The sequence below is a fragment of the Camellia sinensis genome, chromosome 12 (genome assembly GCF_055761805.1).
Source record: "Camellia sinensis isolate YWXY chromosome 12, ASM5576180v1, whole genome shotgun sequence".
NCBI lineage: Eukaryota > Viridiplantae > Streptophyta > Magnoliopsida > Ericales > Theaceae > Camellia > Camellia sinensis.
This window is the reverse complement of record NC_138972.1, coordinates 94,460,214-94,470,000: the sequence shown is the minus strand read 5'-3', so window position 1 is coordinate 94,470,000 and position 9,787 is coordinate 94,460,214. Positions and strand designations below refer to the sequence as shown.

The window sequence follows — 9,787 nt, the reverse complement described above, 5'->3', positions numbered from 1 at the left end:
ATGATTCAACGAATGTACGTTTTAAGCCCACTTTGTAGTGGCAAATTCACAAACTTTAAGCCCACTTGAGGTGGCAAATTCAAACCATTTTTGAAAAATAAACATGAAATTGAATTGTTCCAATTTGATAAACTAGTCTACACTTGTATATTCACATAGTAAATTTTAGGAATTACGAAATAATCAAAACATGAATATATAAAGAAAATAAAATTCATATCATGATTTAGTAGAGACCGATCTTTGATCAAGTGAGCGGGGGTGCTCATTATTGACCTTCCCCTCTCATACCTAAGGTTTCGAGCCAAGCGTCTTTGGTTATGACGAGCAGTGGCCTTGGCACGAGTCATGGGTTTCCTAATTTTCTAAAAATATTAGGTGGCAACTCTAAGATCTGATGACACAGTCCATTTATGGCAAAAAGTTTTACAATAAAATGGATTTTTTGTAAAGTTGCCAAACTTGGACTCTCATCTACATTTCATATTGCACTAGTGAGACTAGATCAAAGAGATCGATGGTCCGAACTGTTTAACGCGCATGAGTATCCCCCGGACATGTTACAGGTTGGCATATCTAAGTTTATATTTTAAAGAAATGTACCCATGTGTTTTCTCTGTTTTCTTTCTCTTCTCATTCTTATTTTATTGTTATTTTTTGTAACTTTGTTGTGAACTATGGAGAGACAGGTTACTCGTTTATACTATGCAATTTGAATATGGGCTGCATGCAAGCGAGAGCCTTTTCTTTAAAAAAAAGAAAAGAAAAAAGATTATGTTAGTTGCTAATGTGTTGTATATCAGAATAGGAATAGAGGCTATGTATCAAATTTTGCAAATTGTTGCATAATTGACGTGGATGGGTTCTTTATTTACCGAGGCCCACTCCGAGCCTTAGTCAGGCTTAGATAATGCATCCTTAACCTTCCTCTACCCCCAGTTAACTATACCCCAAAGCTACCCCCATCAGGGTTAGAGTGGGGCAGGGCAGATACATGGTAACCGGGTTGGATTGCCATCCCTAGTTACAGTATTAAAGTTAGAAGGATCAAAGGCATCTAATTCTGAAGAAGGTTTTCATTTACATACTTTCCTATACATATTGTTCTATTGTCCGTTGCTCAACTGCTATCACCTCGTGCAGGTTCGGAAGTGGTGGATGGGCTTATGCAAGTATTATGGGGAATTTTGGACATAGAGCAGCCTAACACACAAACAATGAACAACATCGTTATATCCTCTGTGGAACTAATTTATTGTTATGCTGAGTGTCTTGCTTTGCATGGAAAGGATGCAGGATGGCACTTTGTTGCCCCTGCTGTTTCATTATTCAAGAAACATATGTTCTCCAATGAGGCTGTTCAGACATCTAGCAGGTATATGTATGTCCTTAACTACTCGTTTCTTCTTTCTGTTTTCAAGTTATTAACTTATTTTTTTCTTTTTCTTTTACCTCGCTTTCTCTTCAGCTTAGCTATATCTTCAAGGTTGCTTCAGGTTCCATTTCCAAAACAAACTATGTTAGGCACAAATGACATGGCGGAGAATGCAGCACCAATTCTTGTGCCTGCCAATGTGACAACCTCAGCTACTGGAAATACTCAGATCATTGTTGAAGAAGACTATTACATCATTAGTTCAATACTGTTGTGATGGTTGTTCAACTGTTCCTATACATAGGCAGAGGTGGCATTGCACTGTTTGCCCTGATTTTGATTTATGTGAGGCATGTTATGAAGTGCTAGATGCAGACCGGCTTCCTCCACCACATTTTAGAGATCATCCCATGTTAGCAATTCCAATAGAAGTGGAAACATTAAGTAGAGAGGGCAATGAAATTCATTTCTCTACGGATGATTTAAGTGATTCAAGCTTGTTGCCGGTACACAATTCATTTATCTACAAATATCACTACAATTCATTTCTCTAACAGATGAATTGCAGGTACACACATTCACTGCCTTACTAGAATTAACAATTTTATTATTATTTTGAAAATCTTGCTATTTCTTTGTAATGCACTAAAAGAATCACATCAACAGAAATGCTGATACTACAATTTCATGTATACCAGTGGGGGATAGGTTAGTTGAGTCTTATGTTTACCCTTAATATGCTTCAAAATTAGACGTATCTTAGTCACTTTTTATATTTAGGGCCATTTTAAATGTTCAAACTTCTTTGTCTACCTCACAACTATTGGATTCCATTTGAAGTTGAGTTTCACTTATTTTCCAGTCTTGCCTCGGATTATGGCTTGATGAAGATTGACCACCATGGACGAAGATGGACCATCTGAAGTGGAGTTCCGCTTAGTTGAGTCTTATGTTTAATATTCTGTTATTATGGAATTATATTTTTGAGATTGGATTATACTTGGTCTGTACGGAATTTCTTTTGGAAATATTAATTTGATGTTAAATATGAATTTTTTTGGTGGTTGAAAGTGAAATATGTGCATATTGTGGAATGGTTATTAATTTTATCAATATATGAATTATTTTGTTCATATATAGGGTATAGATTGTACTAATAATGGAATAAATACAGGTGATCGAGAAATTAATTAAAAAAAATTATAAAATTTTTTGCTACTAAATATTTTGGTAGCCAAAAATGCAAGTAAATGTTTTTCATGACTAAATATTTAGTAGTAAAAAAGAAACAAAAGATTTTTGGCGATCAAATAGTTAGTAGCCAAAATAAATCAAGATGAGGGAAGAAACTTTTGCTGACTAAAGATTTTAGTCACGAAAGAACATGACATCCTTTGGCGACTAAAATGTTTGTTCGTAAATTACCATGAAATGAAAATATCTAATCTTTTGGCAACTAAAATGTTTCGTAGTGAAAACTAACAGCGACTAAATATTTTGGTCGTTAAATGTATTATTATTAGTGACTAAAATTTTTAGTCGGTAAATGTGTTATTATTAGCGACTAAAATGTTTTGGCGGCTAAATATTTTAGTCACTGAAAGAGAATTTTATTTTGATTTAATTACTTTTGACGACTAAATATTTGGTCGCCAAAACGTTATGTTTGGCGACTAAGTCCATTTTAGTAGCTGAAAACCTCAGCACTTATTAGTGACTAAAATGTTTTAGCGACTAAATATTTTAGTCGTTGAAGGAGAATTTCATTTTGATTTAATTATTTTTGACGACTAAATAATTGGTCGCCAAAACACTATGTTTGGCGACTAAGTCCGTTTTAGTAGCCAAAGATAAGATTATTAGCGACTAAAATGTTTTAGCGACTAAATATTTTAATCGATGAAGGAGAATTTCATTTTGATTTAATCACTTTTAACGACTAAATAATTGGTCGCCAAAATGCTATGTTTGACGACTAAGTCCGTTTTAGTAGCCAAAGATAAGATTATTAGCAACTAAAATGTTTTAGTGACTAAATATTTTAGTCGTTGAAAGAGAATTTCTTTTTTATTTAATTACTTTTGACGACTAAATATTTGGTCGCCAAAACGTCATGTTTGGCGACTAAGTCCGTTTTAGTAGCCAAAGATAAGATAATTAGCGACCAACATAAATTTAGTCGCCGTTGACTATTGCCGACTAGGCTTTAGCGACCAATGGGGCGATGAATAACTTTAGTCGCCATTGACTTTCGCCGACTAAAAAACAACCTTTGGTGGCTAAAAATTTGGTCACCAAAAATGTAATTTCCAATAGTGTGTCTTGGACTCGGAGGGTGTGTATTGCTTTAGATGATACTAGAAGGATGGAGTATCTTCACACACTTGCACATCAGAGCTTCATTCACCGTGACCTTAAATCTTCAAATATTCTTCTAGATGATGACTTTAGGGCCAAAGTTACTGATTTTGGGCTAGTGAAACTGGCTCCCGATAGAGAAATGTCTGTTGCAGCTAGGCTTTTTGGAACATTGGATACCTTGCACCCGAGTATGCTGGTAAAACAATCTTCTTATTCTGAATTTAATGCAAAATATGGTATAACATTAGGCGTGTGATTTTCAGAGAACATGTTTCCATAATTAATCTTTGCTTTCATTTCAAAACATATGTTAATGTAAACATTGAACTATACAGAACTAGTAAAAAAAAGGATCCAAAGAGGGAGAAAGCAATGGAATGGCAACAGAAGTATGGAGCGGGAGCAGGGGGTTGGATACCAGTACTGCGCAGACATGGAAGAACTGGTAAAGGTTTCTCAGAGCACAGAGTAGGAATGTATACACTGTTTGTGGATGACATACCAGACTCAATGGATCCAAAAGGGTTGTACGTAATATTTAATAACTTTGGGGTGGTGAAGGATGTTTATATATCGTTCAAGAGGAGGAAACAGGCAAGATCAAGATTTGGATTTGTCAGATACGACTGCCCAGTGGCGGCACAAATGGCGGTTCGAAAAGCAAACGGCCTGTGGTGTGATAACAAAGTATTGAAGGTAAAACCAGCAGACTTTGAGAAGGAACAGAGAGCTAAACCAAGGCTATCATATGGCAAACAGGAAAGAAAGGCAGAAATATCAAGTTATGCAAATGCTACTCTGGAAAATACAAAAAAATCATATGCCCAGGTGGTAGGTGAAGGGAGAATGAGAGAATCTACAAACTTAACCGTAAGAGCTTATGAAGAAGGTAATGGTTGGTTGTATAAGAGTGTGATCGCTCGGCTGAGACCGCAATGCTCGGAGGAGGATTTCAGGAAGGAATTAACCAAGAGAGAGGTGGGAAATATCAAAGTCACAGCTGCAGGTGGAAGGGATTTAGTAATCTCATTTCAATCAGCCCAAGAGATGAAAGAAAAACTCATTATAATGAGTGGTTGGATAAAAGAGTGGTGTAAATCGGTCAATGAATGGAAAAAAGGAATGGTCATTGCACAGGAACGATGTGTATGGCTGAGCTGCTATGGAGTGCCGTTAAATCTCTGGAACAGCAAAACTTTCAGCAATATAGGAACAATATGGGGCGAAGTTATTGAGTTTGATGATGATACTCTTAGTATGAAGAACTTACAACGTGGAAGGGTAAGAATCGTCACCACATATATGGAATCTATCAATAAAACTGTGCATTTAGAATGTCAAGGAATTCTATATCCAGTGAAAGTTTGCGAGGAAGTGGTTAAGAAAATGATTTTTCACTTCAGCCCTAACATCTTGAGGATTCTCTACCGCAGAACCATTAATCACAATAGGGCATAAGGCATTCCTGTTCTTCCTACTACAAGCCATAATGTGGAAAATTTTTGTATTTCTATCTCCTTTAATTGCCCAATTCAGCCTTGATTTCTGCATCCACACCCACTCCACCATTTTACTTAGTTGCCATGTTTTCCCTTTAGCCTCCCTCCTTCTAGCAGCCTGTGATGATGATAATGACCGTTCTTCAGCCAGTAGGTCTAGAGTATGTAATTCCTTTTCAACTTGTTTCAGCTTGAATTCAACATGACCAAATACCTCATTATTCCACTGCTTTAAAGTGGCTTTTAAAGCTTTCAATTTATTCAAGCACTTGAACCCAGCCCAACCATCTAACATTGTTTCTGCCCAACATTTTTGAACTACCTTCATAAAGCATGGATGAAGAAGCCATGCATTAATGAATTTGAAGGGTCTAGGACCCCAGTCCCTCTCATCCTCTAACAGTAGGATAGGGCTATGATCTGAAAACCTTCTAGGGAGACCCCACAAATTGAAGTTAAAATTACACACCCAATCTGTGTTAAGAAGAAATCTGTCTAATCTACTCCATCTTTCCCCATCCTGAGAATTACTCCAGGTGAAGTTTCGCCCGAACATTGGTAGGTCAATTAGCTCTAGTTGGTCAATCATTGCATTGAATTCTCTCATCCCCCTATCCATTCTAGAGCACCCTTTTCTTTCTGAAATTCTCCGGATCTCATTGAAATCCCCCCCCCTCACACCAAGGATTTGGGAATACTGATTTCATATTTAACAGGATATCCCACACCTCCTTTCTTTTAATTGCATCATTAGGACCATGTACATTCACCACCACACATTGAAAGCTATGATAAAGCGTACCTGATAGGAGAATAAAACTTTTATTACAGCAACAGTCTTTAATTTGAAACACTTCTGGATTCCATACACAAAGTAAACCTCCAGCAGCTCCTGTTGAGTCCACAGCCATAAAATCCATCATCTCTCCTGCCCAAATTGACCGAGCTAACTTCTCATTACTCACAGATTTCTTAGTCTCTTGCAGCAACACCATGTCTACTTTATTGTCAATGAGCACCTTTTTTATCCTCCTCCTTTTAATTGACTTTCCCAATCCCCTCACATTCCAAGATAATAGCTTCATTACAGAATGTCCATGACTCTTTGGGGAGGCTCCAACCTTAGAAGGAAAATCCATTTGGTTAAATGGGGAGAGGTTACTCTTAGTAAAAGCCAAGGAGGGTTGTGGGTGAAAAGAATTGATCTGATGAATGTATGTCTACTATTAAAATGGTGGTGGAGGTTTGGGGCAGAAGAGAAAGCCCTGTGGAAGGATGTGATTTGCAAAAAGTACTATGGTTCTGCCGATGAGTGGTCACCTGCACTTGTAAGAGGTGGAATGATGTCTAAAATATGGGAAGATATTGTGGGAATTGTAGTATCTAAACCTGAAGTGCTGGGCTTTTTTAATTCAAATACTACAATTGAACTTGGGGATGGATTGAGGGCTAAGTTTTGGCTTGATAATTGGGCTGGTTCTGTTTGCTTGAAGGTTTTGTTCTCTAGACTCTTTTTATATCCGAATCTGTGTATACAGTGAGAGCTAGAGTTGGTCAACATGATTGGCATTCATTGTTTCGAAGGAGTTTATTTGTTTGGGAAATTGAGGAATTAGATAGATTGAAGGGCATGTTGCGTAATGCAGCTGAGTTAAGGGGGAATGTCACTGATAAACTGAAGTGGATGGCGGACCCTTCAGGAGTGTTTTCTGTCTCATCAGCATACCATTGGTGCGAATCCTCCTTGGGTTCTACTTTCAGGATAACAGAGTGCATCTGGAAGAATGTGGTGCCCCCAAAAGTCCAATTCTTTGGATGGCTTGCTAGGAAGAGAAGGATTAAGACTTCGAACTACCTGCAAAGGATGGGGATTCTGGAGAATGATTCTAGTTTACATTGTGTGTTCTGCAATGAGGAGGAGGAAATAGACAACCATGTTCTCCTGCATTGTCCTTATGTTTGGTTAGTATGGTCCAAAATTATGAGATGGTGGGGTATTCAATGGGTGATACCAAAATCAGTGGATGAGCTGCTTCTTTGGTGGTCAGGATCAAAGTTCAAAAAATTGGAGAAGAAGATTTGGAGAATCATTCCGTTGGCGGTGCTCTGGTCAGTATGGAAGTTAAGGAATGATTGTATTTTCAACAATGCCCAACCCAGCTTGGAGGAACTCTGTGAATTGATCAAAGTGAGAATTGCAATTTGGGTCAAAGCATCATGCTCAGGTTTTCCCCTCTCAGTAAATGACATTATGTTTAATCTACAGCAGATTAGACTTTGCTATAGGTGATATCTGTTAATTTATAAGTCTGGGTTGGTCTGGGGTGGACTGCTGCTGGGGTCTGTTGATATCTGTTAAATTGGGTCTGGGACGGACTGCTGCTGGGTGAGTAATGTTATGCTGCCTATTCTGTTTTTGGTTCTGTTTGCTGCTGTTAATTTGGGTCTGGAGTGGACTGCCTACAGAGTGTATTTGCCACTGTTATGTTGTCTGGTCTGTTGTTTCTTAATTTTTTGGGTCTGTCGAGTAAAGAATGTTGGAGGTTGGAGCATGTCTATCTGCGGTTGATTTTGGAATTGTTGCTGTGAGTATTGCTTCAGTCAAGGAGTTATACTGATCTGGATTAACTTTGGTGGGCTGTATCAGTTATTGGTTAGGTGTACTGTATGTTGATTGGCAATATGGTGAAGTATAGCAGCAGTCATGGAAGTGGACCGACCTAGATCAAGTCTGGTGGGGTCTGCTATGCATGCTATGTCTTGGAGTAGTGTATGCTATGTCTTCATAGGGGGACAGAGTATCTATTTGGTTTTTTCTCAAGGCTACTGCTGGATCTATTTGGTTTAGACTCAAGGCTCCATCTGGGGTCATATTATCTGTTTGGTGTATCAAAAGGCTGCTGTTGATCTCGTTTGGTTTTTTCTCACAGTAGCGCACTCAGCTGGTTAGTCTCTCTTAGAATTGTCTGATTGTTGATTGTTGCTGCTTGTTGATTGTTGAATGTTGACTGATTGGCTGATTGGTGAATGTTGCTGTTAATGGTTGGGTTGTTCAGGTGGCTGTTCTGCCTTGGTTGTGTTTTTTTCTCTTCGTTGGTCCCTCACCAACTATGGGGTGCTAGCAAATGATAGGATGATCTTTTTGGTGCCAACCTAGTTGGGATCAATTAGTTCATTGTGATGCGTTGCACTCCCATGCCCTTTATTGATGTATTTAGCTTGTTTCCTTGTACTTGTTTTTTTCATCAATAAAGTTTCATTTTGCCGATTAAAAAAAAAAAAATGTAAACATTGAACTACTTGGTCTCTTGCGGTGCCAAAATTAAAAACTGTGCATCCACACAATACTTTGATATTAAAGCAAGACATTCTATCTGCTCTAAATTTGGAATGGTTATATACCTTGTGGTGTTTGTTGATGTAGAACTTGCACATTGAAAATGCAATAAGTGCAACGTGTTTTAATTATTTTTCTTCCACTTTGTTAATTGATGTGATTAATGTGTTTAAGCACAGCCCACACGACATAATTTGTCTTCAATTTCATTTACTCGGCCAAAGAACATTCATTAAGATAATGGATTCACAATCTCACGTTTAACAAGAACACAATAATTCATATGAATTGATCATAGAAATTCCCAACATGAATTCATTGAACATTTTGAGTGATGTCCTCATTATTAATGTGACTCTAAATTCCTAGTTATCTTTTTTTTTTTCCTCTTACAATCATGCTTGTAAATCTCCTAATAATGAAATATCCATTTCAGTGATAGGAAAAAAAATCACAACTAAAGCAGATGCTTTCTGCTTTGGAGTGGTGTTGATGGAAATTTTGACAGGATTAGCGGCACTTGATGAGGATCGTTCTGAAGAGAATCGGTACTTGGCCAAGTGGTTCTGGACAATAAAATCAAATAGAGAGAAGCTATTTGCCGCAATTGACCCGGCTCTTGCAGCGAATGAGGAGATTTTTGATAGCATTTGCATCATAGCTGAACTGGCTGGACACTGCACGGCTAGAGATCCGAACCATCGGCCTAATATGGGTTATGCGGTGAATGTTCTGGCCCCACTGGTTGAAAATTGGAAACCATTTGTTGGAGAAAGAGAAAAGGAATATTTTGGCATCGTTTACGATTTACCGCTTCCTGAATTGTTAAAGGGCTGGCAAGAAGCAAAAACAAAAGATTTCACTGGTGCCAGTCAAAACGATAGCAAATGAAGTATTCCAGCGATCCCAACTAGATTTGCAGATTCCTTCAGTTCTGCAAATTGTTGATGATGATTCAAGGTAGTCCTCGCTGCCTATTCGTTTGACAAGTTGCTGATATTGTTCATATAGAAAACTTTTGTTTCATGCTTTGAGAATAAAACATCGAATAAAAGCTTATAAATTGGCAACTGCTCAAAAAACAGTAACACATTGGCTTTGAGCGGTGAGAGTTGTCAAAAATGTAGATATACATGTTAGTATTTTTCTGTAATAATACAACAAAAAATATATAAAATAAATTAAATAAAAATGACAAAATAATTTTTTATTATT

The 9,787-nt window shown here is 37.6% G+C and overlaps 1 pseudogene; it reads left to right on the top strand.

The window, feature by feature from the left end:
• LOC114286984 (receptor-like kinase TMK3) overlaps nucleotides 1-9,520 on the top strand; it is a 48,337-nt pseudogene extending 38,817 nt beyond the window's left edge.
• The last annotated feature ends 267 nt before the right edge of the window (nucleotides 9,521-9,787 follow it).